This window comes from Podarcis cretensis (genome assembly GCF_951804945.1).
Source record: "Podarcis cretensis genome assembly, chromosome: 4".
NCBI classification, from domain to species: Eukaryota; Metazoa; Chordata; class Lepidosauria; order Squamata; family Lacertidae; genus Podarcis; species Podarcis cretensis.
The window spans coordinates 21167610-21180937 of record NC_137173.1 but is presented as its reverse complement, the minus strand read 5'-3'; positions in this window follow the sequence as shown (position 1 = coordinate 21180937).

Sequence of the window (13328 nt, the reverse complement as noted above, 5' to 3'; positions counted from 1 at the left end):
CGGGAACAAACCAGGCCAACGGTAGGGTTGACGAATAAAATGTGTCACACAGACAGGGGAAGCTTATAAATCAATTCAGCTGTGGCACAAAGGTCAGGCAATGAGGCACTAATAAAGCATGCCTGATAGCTAGCAAAGAAATTACTTTGACTTCTTTTTCTCCCCCTTTTCCTTGATGCGGCATTTTCATTATGTTGAATCAAACCATCCCATTATTGGTTAGCTGCTGCACCTTCGCATGGGTAAGAAAGATCTGTCCACTGTCTCCAGGTTGCATTACTGTCCTGCATTATATGGAGGGGGAACTGTTGGAAGCCACAATTGAGAGCCTCTTTGGAAGCTACAACGGGGTCAGAAGGCAGCAGTAAGCCAGTGTAGCGCTAGGGGGCAGAGTGTTGACGTAGGACCTGTGAGACTAGATGCCAAATCACCACACAACCATCAAGGTCACCGGGTGACCTTGGACCAGTCACCAAGTCTGTGCGTACAACAAGGCTTTGAAGCATACACACACCCCTCTAAAAACCCCCAAAAGATTCTTGGTAACTTTAATATGTTAAGGGTGCTGTGAACTATAGTTCTGTGAGGAGTAAACAGTGATTCCCAGAATTCCTCCTCCCGCAAGCCACTGTTAGTATATTGGAAGCTTCCTTCCATCATTGGCCAATAACTATTCTGTGAACCACCCTGAGACCTCCAGGTATAGGACGGTATATAAATTCAATTAAAAACAACAACAACAACAACAACAACAACAACAACAACAACAACAACAACAAGACGCCTAGCTGCTGTGAAGAAGAAGGAAATTAATTCTTTAAATTTGAGATTAGAATTTGCAGTCAAATCTAAGGATAATAAGGCAAGTGCCAAATTAGAAAAAATTAGACTGTATAGTGGTTTTGGAGGCCAGACGAAACACTTTTTTCCCAACCCAAAAGCCATAGACCAAAGTACATTCCCACCAGGCATGAAAATAAGAGCATTGTTCTCCACAGCCTTTCTAGAGAAGTGGTGAGCTTGAAGAAATTATTATTGCAAGGTGTGTGGGTGTCCAGTGCCATCGAAAGATAATTTCAAGATAATTTCAAAGATGGATTGCGCCATGCGTTTTCCCTTATCAAAATCCCTATTTCAGTTTCCCGTCTTGTTCCGATACCTTTTGTGTTGCCAGCAAAGCTGTTCGGTATCCTGACATACACTGTTGACACTGCCCCTTGCATGTCATAGCTAGGTCCAGTTTGTAGCGATTTGAAAAGGGTCTCAAGCCCTCACCTGTGTGTACGAAATGCTTTTGCGAAAGTGCCCAGTTGGTAAAGTTGTAGCCAATACAATCCCAGAATTATTGTTCCTCACTGTGATGTGATGTATTACATTTATTTTATTTTATTTTGGTCAATTATAGTATTTCTAAATTTGCATTTATACATGTAAATTAGCACAGAGAGATTTTATGGAAGGTGATGTTCCCTTTTGTTCTTTTCGTGTGTACAACAAGAAGAAGAAAAGCTGAAGTAAATCTGGTTGCCGTCGGCAGTGCTGAGAATCAGATCAATGACCTTCTCAAGCATACCTTGATCTCTCAGGCACAATGCTATACCTGCATGAACGCACACACTCACTCTCACACACATATTTCCTTTGTTTCCCGGATAATTTTTTCCCCCTGATTTGCTGCAAGAAAACATTGCAGTGAAGAAGCAGCAGCAGGAAAAAAGAGGGAGACTTTAAACAGGAGCATTACTCAGAGGGCAGAAGAAACCTCCCTCAATAACACCAGCTGGAAAAAGTGATTTGCTAAAGATTGCTGCCCAAATAGCTACATTCATTAGCTGTCACAGTGTATCCCAGATCAGGCTATTAACCATTCCAGCTTTGACATTTTTATGTCTCAAGCCCTAGATTTTTTCCATCAAATGTCTTTATTAAATCAGATTAATCTCCTGGTGAAATTACTTCTTCTTCTTAAAGAGAGCACAAAGAGCAAAATAGCTTTTGAATCATAGAGTTGGTAGGTTCGTCAAAGGCCATGCAATCCAACCCTTTGGCAATGAAGCGTTCCTGATAAGATCCACCCTTTTACTTAAAAACATTGAATGAACGCGAACCTACCCTCTACTGCTGCTGCCTGCTCCACTTTGTGATGTGTGGTCAGGAAGTTCTTCTACATATTTAGTCAAAATCCTTGTCCTGAGCTCAGCAGGGCTGTTGGGGTTGGGTTGGCCTGATCTGACAGAGGAACAGCAAGAAGCAGAGAGGTGAGCTGAATTGTGGGAGCCTGGCTTGGAGGAGGCCAAATTCAGTGCATTTTTCAAAACGTTTTTTTAAATTTTAGTTTATAATTTTTATTTTATTTTGCAACACAAACACACTCATAAAACTGAACATAAAAATAAAAACAAAAAAACAGAAACACAAAAGTGAAAAGAAAAGAAAATGTCAAAGTAAAATACAAAGGCTTATTCAAAAACAAATAGTGAAGAATGTATGTATACCATGTTTCAATTCTTCTTTTCTTCCAATTGACTTCCTTCATCCTCAGCACGGTTCTATTTTCATTTCTATATAGTTAAATAATTTATCTTGCCATTCTTTTTTTTTTTGGTCAGAATTATTTCTTTTTTTCCAATTTTTAGCAATTAGTGTTCTTGCAGTCACCGTAGCGTAAAGAAATATTTTCTTATTTTCTCTGGCTATATCTGTGTCTAGTATCCCCAGTAAAAAAGCTTCTGTTTTCTCACCAAAAATTTGTTTAAACATTTTCTTTAGCTCTTCATATACCATATCCCAGAAGCCTTTGATTTTATCACAAGTCCACCACATATGTAGGAGTGTCACCTCTACTTGGTTACACCTCCAAGACATATTTGATTTTGTTTTATACATTTTACATATTTTAATTGGGGTTAAATACCATCTGTAAAACATCTTTATCAAATGTTTCTTTATTGCCTCACAAGCCGTAAATTTCCAAACATTTTTTTAAAAAATCATTTTCACAGCGTTTTGTTTAAATATGTGTGTAGATTCCACCTCTTTGGTGGCTGGGGAGAATTTTCATTAGCCCAGAGGCAAGTCTGCAACAGATGCCCCGACGGAGAATTCGCTTGCCACCCACCCCAATTTCCCCACAAGGCAAGAGAGTTTCGTGTGAGAGTGCATCACATCTTGTCTTTAAAAGCTTGCTGAGAGGGATGTGAAAGCTTGCTGAGAAATCATCAATGCTCCCAATTGTGAACTTCTGCTTCTAGACTTTTGAACTCCATCTCTAGAGAAGGTAGACTGGCTCCTACCTTCACTGGCAGGTGAAGACTTCATTGTTCCAACACGCTTTGGGGAATTGACTGTGTTTAATTAAAGGATTGGCACCAAGCTGTATTTATTGTAATTATTTCTATGTTTTAAACAGATTTTATACAGTCATACCTTGGGTTACAGATGCTTCAGGTTGTGTTTTTTTGAGTTGCGGACCAGAATGGGTTACTTCCAGGTTTTGGCAGCCGCACATGTGCAGAAGCACTAAATCGTGCTTTGCGCATGCACAGAAGCACTGAATCTTAACCCGCACATGCGCAGACATGTAGACTTCGGTTTCGAATGCTGCGGTTTGCGAACATGCATCCCGCATGGTTCACATTTGCAACCCGAGCGTCCACTGTATATGTATATGTCTTTAATTCTATCAGCGTTTAATTGCTTTTTAATGGTTGTATTTTCTACATTTTTAATAGTTCTTGTTTTTAATCTTTAAGTCACCCTGAGTTCCGTCAGGGCAAAAGGTGGGGTATAAATAAATAGATAATAATAATAATAACTGCTTGCTCTGCTCTGGAACTCCTGAATTATAACTCCTGAGCACTGTGGCGGCCGTTAAGCCTATATTATTACTTGCCTGGATAAAGATATCTTTCTTATTTCCAAGTGAGAGCTTCTGTCTGTGTGTGTCGGGCAGGAGCTAGGACAATAGTATCCCCCTGTAAATTGAATCCATTAGTTCAGCTCCTGACCTCTGGAGCAACGGAAAACAGCATTGCTCCCCTGCCTATGTGACAGCACTTCAAATATTTGAAGATGGCTAGTATAATACCTCTTAATCGTCTCCTTTCCAGGCTGATCTCAAGTGACCCCTGTATCATATAATACTCTAGGGCAAAGGTACACCACAGCTTCACAGGTGCATCTTCACTTAATGATTGCAGCATTATGAAAACCTGCAAGTATGTGTGGACCTTTTTGTTGCTGGCATCCATCTGTCTTAATAATAATAATAATAAAATTTTATTTATACCCCGCCCTCCCCGGCCAGAGCCGGGTTCAGGGTGGCTAACACCAGTAAAATTACAATAAAAACATAATAGGGGAGGGAAACAATTTTAAATACAAGTTAAAAATACAATTTAAAATGCAGCCTCATTTTAATAATAGCCCATAGATCAAAACCATGAGGGAAGGGAAACATAAGGGTCAGACTGAGTCCAAACCAAAGGCCTGGTGGAACAGCTCTGTCTTGCAGGCCCTGCGGAAAGATGTCAAGTCCTGCAGGGCCCTAGTCTCTTGTGACAGAGCGTTCCACCAAGTCGGGGCCAGTACTGAAAAGGCCCTGGCCCTAGTTAAGACCAATCTAACCACCTTGTGACTTGGGACCTCCAAAGTTTTGTCATTTGTGGACCTTAAGGTCCACCGTGGGGCATACCAGGAGAGGTGGTCCCGGAGGCACGTGGGTCCTAGGCTTTAAAGGTCGAAACTTGAAAGACAAAAGTGTGCCTCTGGGGGTGAAGTCAAACCACTGGAGAATCACAGCGACTGCAGAGACTGGTAGTTCATAACTGCTGCCTCCCATTGTTTTTGTTGTGTTAGGGTCACTGAAGTGACCTCTCCAGGGCACAAAACTGGGCAGTGTGTATGGAGGCCTTGGGCTGCCCAGATGACAAGACTCCCTTCTCAGCTTCATGGTATGTCCCACAGAGGAACTTACGGTCTTCAAACAAAAACATCTTGAAGGTCCCAGGCCACAGAGCGGTTAGGCTGGCCTCAACCAGAGCCAGGGCTTTTTCGGCTGTAGCTCCAATCTGGTGGAACGCTCTGCCACAAGAGACTAGGGCCCTGCGGGACTTGACATCCTTCCGCAGGGCCTGCAAGACAGAGCTGTTCCACCAGGCCTTTGGCCAGGGCACAGCCTGACTCCCTCCTTTGGCAATCTTCACAGAACTCTAGCCCAATGGTTGCCATCAATTTGATTGGAATTAATTTAATAATGAAATGATTTTAGAATGTTTTATCATTTTACTGTTGTTAGCCGCTCTGAGCCTGGCTTCGGCTGGGGAGGGCGGGATATAAATAAATGTTGTTGTTGTTGTTGTTGTTGTTGTTGTTGTTGTTGTTGTTATGGTTCTTTACAAACATGATATCACACAGTGCTTTTCAATGGAGCTGGTTCACACATTCAGCTCAAACCAGTGTTGCACATGCATACTGAATGGTGCTACCCATGTGGCAAAGTGCCATCTCTGAGACATCACAGTGCTGCTCCCCTAGTTGCACTACACCTGGTGAGGGCAGTGGCCTCTATAAGTCACCTCAGGAGTGCTGCTTTCCCATCATCGATATTACAGCGCTTCAAGAAACTCGAAGAGCAGGAGAGGGACAAATGAAGGAAGAGAAAGGAGGCTACACATTATTCTGGAAAGGTCTACCTGAACAAGAACATCGAACATGGAGTAGGCTTTGCTATCAAAAACGATCTTGTGAAGCTCTTGCCAGAAGTCCCTTCTGGCATTTATGAGCGACTTTCAACCCTTTGAATAAAACTTGCCAAAAACCAGCAGGCTACTATTCTAAGCGCTTATGCACCAACACTGAACGCCAATGAAGACATTAAAGAAAAATTTTACTCTCAGCTGGATGCCATCTAAAATTATTCTCCTGGGTGATTTTTAATGCCAGAGTTGGGCAAGATTTTGATCTGTAGCCTGGGAATATTGGGAAAGAAGGAATTGGCAACAGCAACTAGAACGGAATCTTATTTTTGACATGTGCAGCGCACAACCTTGCTATTACCAACACACCCTTTTGACAAAATCTGGGGGAGAGAGGAGATCCCAGCAGACTTTAGGGATGCCAAAATTATCAATCTCTTTTAAAAAGGTGACAGAACAGATTGTAGAAACTATCGAGGCATCTCTTTATTACCTGCGGCTGGCAAAATTCTGGCAAGGATCTTAGAGAATTAACAATGTCCGAGGCTACACTTCCTGAATCCCAGAATGGTTTCCGGCCTTCTAGGGGGACAGTGAACATGATTTTCACCACTCGACAGCTTCAATAAAAATGCAGAGAACAAAACCAGCCCCTATATATGGTGTTTATTGACTTGACTAAGGTCTTTGACACTGTAAATCGTAATGGACTGTCCTTCTGAAAATTGGCTGCCTAGATAAATTTGTGAACATCATTCAGCTCCTCTATGATAATATAACAGCAAGAATTGCAGAAAACAATGGCTCTCCAAGTGAACCATTTACAGTAGGATCAGGTGTTAAGCAGGGTTGTGTTATCACCCCAACTCTATTCATTACAGTGGTACCTCGGGTTACAGACGCTTCAGGTTACAGACTCCACTAACCCAGAAATAGTACCTCAGGTTAAGAACTTTGCTTCAGGATGAGAACAGAAATTGTGCTCCGGCGGTGCGGCAGCAGCAGGAGGCCCCATTAGCTAACGTGGTGCTTCAGGTTAAGAACAGTTTCAGGTTAAGAACGGACCTCCAGAACAAATTAAGTTCTTAACCCGAGGGACCACTGTATTTTCATTGCCATGATCCTACACTTGTCGAAGAGAAACTCCCCACTGGAGTAGGAAAGCTCTTCAATCTGAGCAGGCTGAAAGCAAAGAGTAAGGTTACCATAACTTCTGTCACAGAGCTTCAGTATGCTGATGACAACGTATTGTGTGCACACCGACCCATTCCTATGAACACCAACCACTGGTGAGTAGGACATCAGGCTCTACGGGATCTCCAATCACAATAGATGTATCTAGAGCATCTCACTCTTCTTCCTTGAATAAGGTCATCTCCTCCCACCCCGAAACCATGATTGGGATGACTCTGACACCATGCTGTTGTTTATTCCAGCCACCCTTTTTCAAATATTTGGACAGCCAAAGGGATCGCGTTGCCTCGTTGTCTTGCCAAATTTCTGATGGTCTTATTTTAAAGGCTGGATGTCACTTGGTTGCCTTTAACTCCAAGTTCATCATGTTTCTCTGCTCATAAAGCCTTAATGATATGAAAATGGCTTAACACATTGCGTCCTCGAGACCACAGAAACAAATTGCTCTTTGGATGTAACAATTATTGGCTCTTTCAGACATTTATTGGCAAAACTGAGCATTACGTGATGTCCCTGCTTGATGTTTCTGTGTCCTGTGGTATAGTGAAACCATTACACGGTGTTTCACATTACTTGTCCTAGAGTAATAATAAATGTCTGAATTTGACAACCCCGCCAGATTTAAAGGGTGATATATTACTATAAGCATGGGAAACTCAAAAGACAATTTGCCCTGTTGGAAGCTTTACTGCTTGCAGTCTGTGGTTATATTTCTATAAACTGATCTTGTTTTATTAATCCTTTAGTTGGTCATCAGATGTGTCTAAACACAGTCTAAACCATTCTTTGCCAACATGGGCATGCTAGCTGATGCTATGGAAGTTGTAATCCAAAACATCCAGAGGGTACAAGGAGAGGGAACAGGGCCGTCTTTACCCTGCGGTGCAAGGGGTGCAGGGCACCTGGGTGCCAAATTTGGGGGGGGGGGCACTAGGCGCCCGCCACTGAAGTTGCCTAAGCTCTTAACTATCTACCTATTATGAAATAATAAATAATTTTGATCAAGCTGGTAAAACAAAAAACATATATACAGTGGTACCTCAGGTTACATACGCTTCAGGTTACAGACTCTGCTAACCCAGAAATAGTACCTCGGGTTAAGAACTTTGCTTCAGGATGAGAACAGAAATCATGCTCCTGCGGCATGGCGGCAGCAGGAGGCACCATTAGCTAAAGTGGTGCTTCAGGTTAAGAACAGTTTCAAGTTAAGAACAGACCGCCAGAATGAATTAAGTACTTAACCCGAGGTACCACTGTACCTAGGTATTACCAAAATGTATCCCTACTTTTTTATATATATATAAATGTTTATTAAGATTTTTTAAATACAAATGCAAAAATAATCAACAATATAGCATATATCATCACATATTTTCAAAACCTCTTTGGACTCCCTCACATCTCCCGCTCCCACTTACATTGTCTTAAATTTTAACCAGCAAATTATCATCTTATTTAAATTCTTAGGTCCCATTCTTTTAAACATAATCTAATCGTTCTCCAAATGGTTTATATTTTCCTCGATCTACTTATCATCCTAATTCCATCTAGTTTAGTGGTGGTCAATTATTTATGATCTAGCATCCTTCTTAACATTCAACCAAATTACAATACTTTTTAAAGTAAATCTTAAATTTCTTCCAGTCTTCTTCAACCTTCTCTTCTCCCAGGTCTCGGATTCTGCCAGTCATCTCGGCTAGTTCCATCTGCCACTCTTCCATCTGCCACTCTTCCAGTGTGGGTAGATCTTGGGTTTTCCAGTGCTTAGCGATAAGTATCCTTGCTGCTGTTGTTGCATACATAAAAAATGTTCGGTCCTTCTTTAACACCTTCTGGTCGACAATACCCAAAAGGAAGGCCTCTGGTTTCTTAGTGAAGGTATACTTAAATACCTTTTTCAGCTCATTATATATCATTTCCCAGAAAGCCTTCACTCTAGGGCAAGTCCACCAGAGGTGAAAGAATGTTCCTTCATTTTCTTTACATTTCCAACATTTGTTATCAGACAAATGGTATATTTTGGCAAGTTTAACTGGGGTCATGTACCATCTATATATCATTTTCATTACATTTTCCTTCAAAGCATTACATGCAGTGAAGTTCAACCCGATGGTCTACAACCTTTCCCAGTCCTCAAACATAATGTTGTGCCCAATGTCCTGTGCCCACTTTATCATAGCCGATTTAACCATTTCATCTTGTGTATTCCATTTTAACAGCAGGTTGTACATTCTTGAAAGTATCTTAGTCTTAGGTTCTAACAGTTCTGTTTCCAATTTCGATTTCTCCACCCGGAACCCTAACTTTTTCCAAAATGTATTCCTACTGTTTCACTAAAGGACTTTTGACTTTGTGCACTCATTTATCAAAGACACGCTGTGCCAGTGGCTGCGCTTGTCATTCATGACAGTGCGTGCACGTGAAATTAACTCTTACATCAAAATATTATGTTATGTATTGTATAGTGTGTTCTCCCTCATGGAGAGCACATGTTGCGGGCAGGGCTGACAAGACACCTCACTGTTACTAGGCAAATGGTTTGGCCATCCTGTAAGCAGGGGCGGGCTGTTACTGGGGAAATCTAGATGTTGCCATTTGTTGATTGACAGCCCTATTTGTTAAATACAATGCTCGCAGCGAGGAACTTCCTCTTTTCGCTGCTTACTTCGGATCACCCGCCCTCCCTTCCCTAATTTTAGGCTGTTTGTTTGACCTTGCTATGCCTGTCATGGGGTCGTCTGCTTTGGGGCAGGGGCCTGGTAGGAATTTTGTCCATTTGGCTGATTAGTGTGTGCCACTTGGTTTTTGCCTACTGCGTAGCAAATCGTCACAACTTGTAAGGTTTGCGGTTAGGCATTGGTCTTGGAATTGGTTGGTGGAGGGGTATGGATTTGGCTGTGCCTGCCCCCCAAAATGCTGCTGCTGGTGGAGGGGTATGGATTTGGCTGTGCCTGCCCCTTCAAAATGCTGCTGCTGCTGCTGCTTCAAGGGTTTTACCGTTAAAGGAACCCAGGGGCTCCCCCATGCTTTTGTCCGAAACCCCCTGGCAAGGGGCTAGGGCCGCGCAAGCCCCTGGGAGCATTCTGGGGAGAGGTGAGGCATGGTTCCCAGTCCCGTCTCTCTCCCCAGGTGACTTACCCTTCCTGACTTTGTGGGGGGTGCGAATGTCAGAGCTGTCCCCGTGCAGGGTCAGTTAGTGCTACCAATGCCTAAGCAACCACTCACATTGCTGTAATTTGAATAAAGTTGTGGCCAAAATTATGCCAAAAACCTTAAACAAAAAGTAAGTGTCAATTGTGTTTTTCTTTGGGGGGGGGTGTCTTGGGGACCTCGACGAGCAATAAGCTGCTTTGCAACAGCAGGGTCAGAGTCACCTTTCACACCTTTGGGAGTGGCTAAACTAAATTTGGGGGCGCTGGGTGGATCTTTGCACTCCGGTGGCGCATATGCTACAGACGGCCCTGAAAGGGAAGGCTGATTCGGAGATCCAGTCTTGGATGATGCAACTTGAATGTGGTTTCTAATGTTTGGTTATCTCCGTGTAAACAGCATCATTAACACTGGACTCTTTTTTCCCTGACGATCAGAGACAGAAACACACCTGTTAGATCTTACTCTGTATTTTTTGTCTTGAAGATGGAACTACAGGACCTTGGTAAGGAAACCTGCATAAGTGAATTCATCAAACATTGTACAATTATCCTGATTGTAATAATGTCTCATTGTCCTTTTAAAATGAATTCCTTTTAAAATGAATTCATTGTTATGACAAAAATTACAATAATTGTATTTTGGTGTATTGTATTGTTTTTGGTTTGTTTGTGTTTTTTTAAAAAAACAATTTGTTCCATTGTGAAGTCCACCTCCTTACCAAGCAATATGCATTCATGCATTGTATTTTATTTAACAGATTAACAATTATAGTAAAGAAGAAGAAAAGGAATAGTAAAAAACCCCTAAGCAGTTTATGTAATGTAAAATATACATCAAAATTATTGATAAAAATCGGAGTTAAAAACAAGTTAATCTAAAAAAGGTTTATCAAAATACAAATAACATCAGAATTTTTTTAAAAAGACACACCATAAAATTACCTTTTAAAATACATGTCAGCTTCACATACCTGGGGTAGCTTCCCTAAAAAAAAAGAAAAGAAGCTTTTAGCAGGGATTGAAAATAGTATAGTAAAGGTGCATGCCTTATGTCAGAGGGAAAGCCGTTCCAGGGGGTAGGTGCAGCTATGCTAAAAAAATTAAAGATTGCTTACAAGTGTGGGATGAATATTATGTGGCACTTGAAAAAATTCCTGTTCCACAGATCAAAATGGTCAAGAGGTATCTTGTTATGCACAGCACCTTAATCTCTACGTGGGGATAGACTCTACGGGGAACTTTCTCAACTTTGGTCCTCAAATGTTGTTGGACTACAACTCCCATCATCCCTAGCCAGCAGGACCAATCAGCAGCCAGGGATGATGGGAGTTGTAGTTCAACAACATCTGGAGACGCAAGTTTGAGAAAGGCTGGTCTAGGGGTAACAAACTCTTTCCCCAGGGTTCGGTTTCCTTGGAATGAAGCTCCAATGGCTATTGTTCTCCTTACCAGCCAAGTGAGGAAAAGGGTGAGGAAAAGACCCACCTATTTGTTTCTATGACAAGGAGCTCACTCAATCATGATGGATCTCCCTCTTTTAAGATGCAGATGCTGGGTGCTTAGTAGAATATCTTAGCCGGCCTACCAGATTCCCTCTTTTTCATTGTAGCCTCTTGTTTTGGAAGTGATCCAGATTTTCAGTGTCTCACCTAAACACATTCTTGTAAGATGTCTCCCAGCCTTGACATCCCATGCCTACCCTACTTTTAGTTATTTGGAGGGGAGGGGAAAGAGAAATCTCATCCCTACAGTGCCAGGCATATTTGATATTCCCACCGTTTCTTTTACTGGCTCTGCTTTTCCTCCTCTCCCACTTTGGATAAGGAAAAGGGATAAAGTGTAATAGCAGTGCAGTTCACACTTCGTTGAAGCCAGGAATAAGTTGCTCATGGAATACAGTATGATGGCTTCAGTGGCCAAAAAAGACGACACGGTTTTCCAATCAAAGAGAAAATAAAATAAAAAAAGAGGGCAAAAGACGACGTGGGCTTGCATAAATTGTGTACGGGCTAATTTGTAAATACAGGTGCAAACTTGGAAATTATGGTGCTGGAGGAGACTCTTGAGAGTCCCATGGACTGCAAGAAGATCAAACCTCTCCATTCTGAAGGAAATCAGCCCTGAGTGCTCACTGGAAGGACAGATCCTGAAGCTGAGGCTCCAATACTTTGGCAACCTCATTAGAAGAGAAGACTCCCTGGAAAAGACCCTGATGTTGGGAAAGATGGAGGCCACAAGGAGAAGGGGACGACAGAGGACGAGATGGTTGGACAGTGTTCTGGAAGCTACCAGCATTAGTCTGACCAAACTGGGAGAGGCAGTGGAAGACAGGAGGGCCTGGTGTGCTCTGGTCCATGGGGTCACGAAGAGTCGGACACGACTAAATGACTAAACAACAACAACAAATAATTTAAATAGTACTGCCTTGTCCATTTTTGAGTCTTATTTAACTGTTGATGCGCTTTGAATTAGACCAGAGTAGATAATAAAGGTAAAGGTACGGGCCAGTCGTGTCCGACTCTAGGGTTCTGCGCCCATCTCACTTAAGAGGCTGGGGGCCAGCGCTGTCCGGAGACACTTCCAGGTCACGTGGCCAGCGTGACGAAGCTGCTCTGGCGAGCCAGCACCAGCGCAGCACATGGAAACGCCGTTTACCTTCCCGCTATAAAGCAGTACCTATTTATCTACTTGCACTTAGGGGTGCTTTCGAACTGCTAGGTGGGTAGGAGCTGGGACCGAAAGACGGGAGCTCACCCCGCCGCGGGGATTCGAACCGCTGACCATGCGATCGGCAAGCCCTAGGCACTGACGTTTTACCCACAGTGCCACCCGCGTCCCTAGAGTAGATCATACCTGAATGCATTTGAATTTGTATATGAGGAGTAACTTTTCTCTTTCTCATTGATATCAGTAGACATTCCCTTTTGTCCCAGCCTTCTATTTTGTTGATTCGATTATGTCAATTAAAATCTGACAGGGCATATTGGCACAAAGCTATGCATGTGCTTTGTATTTTTTTAAAAAAGAAAAAAATGTGCAAACCTGCAAAGGATGCTACTGGAAGTAAGAAATGGAGCAGATCTGGACGTTTAGCTCTTCTGACTTGAAAGGCCTATCTGCTACAGTCAGTCACAGGTTTAAGACTGAGTAGCAGAGTTTCATCTTCCCTCTGCCCCCCACCCCCACCATTCATTTGTTCATGAATTGTGTTCCCCTGGCACATCTCTCTGAGGAAAGCTTTCATCTCTGGGGATTTGGACATCCATGTTAGTATGACGGATGCACT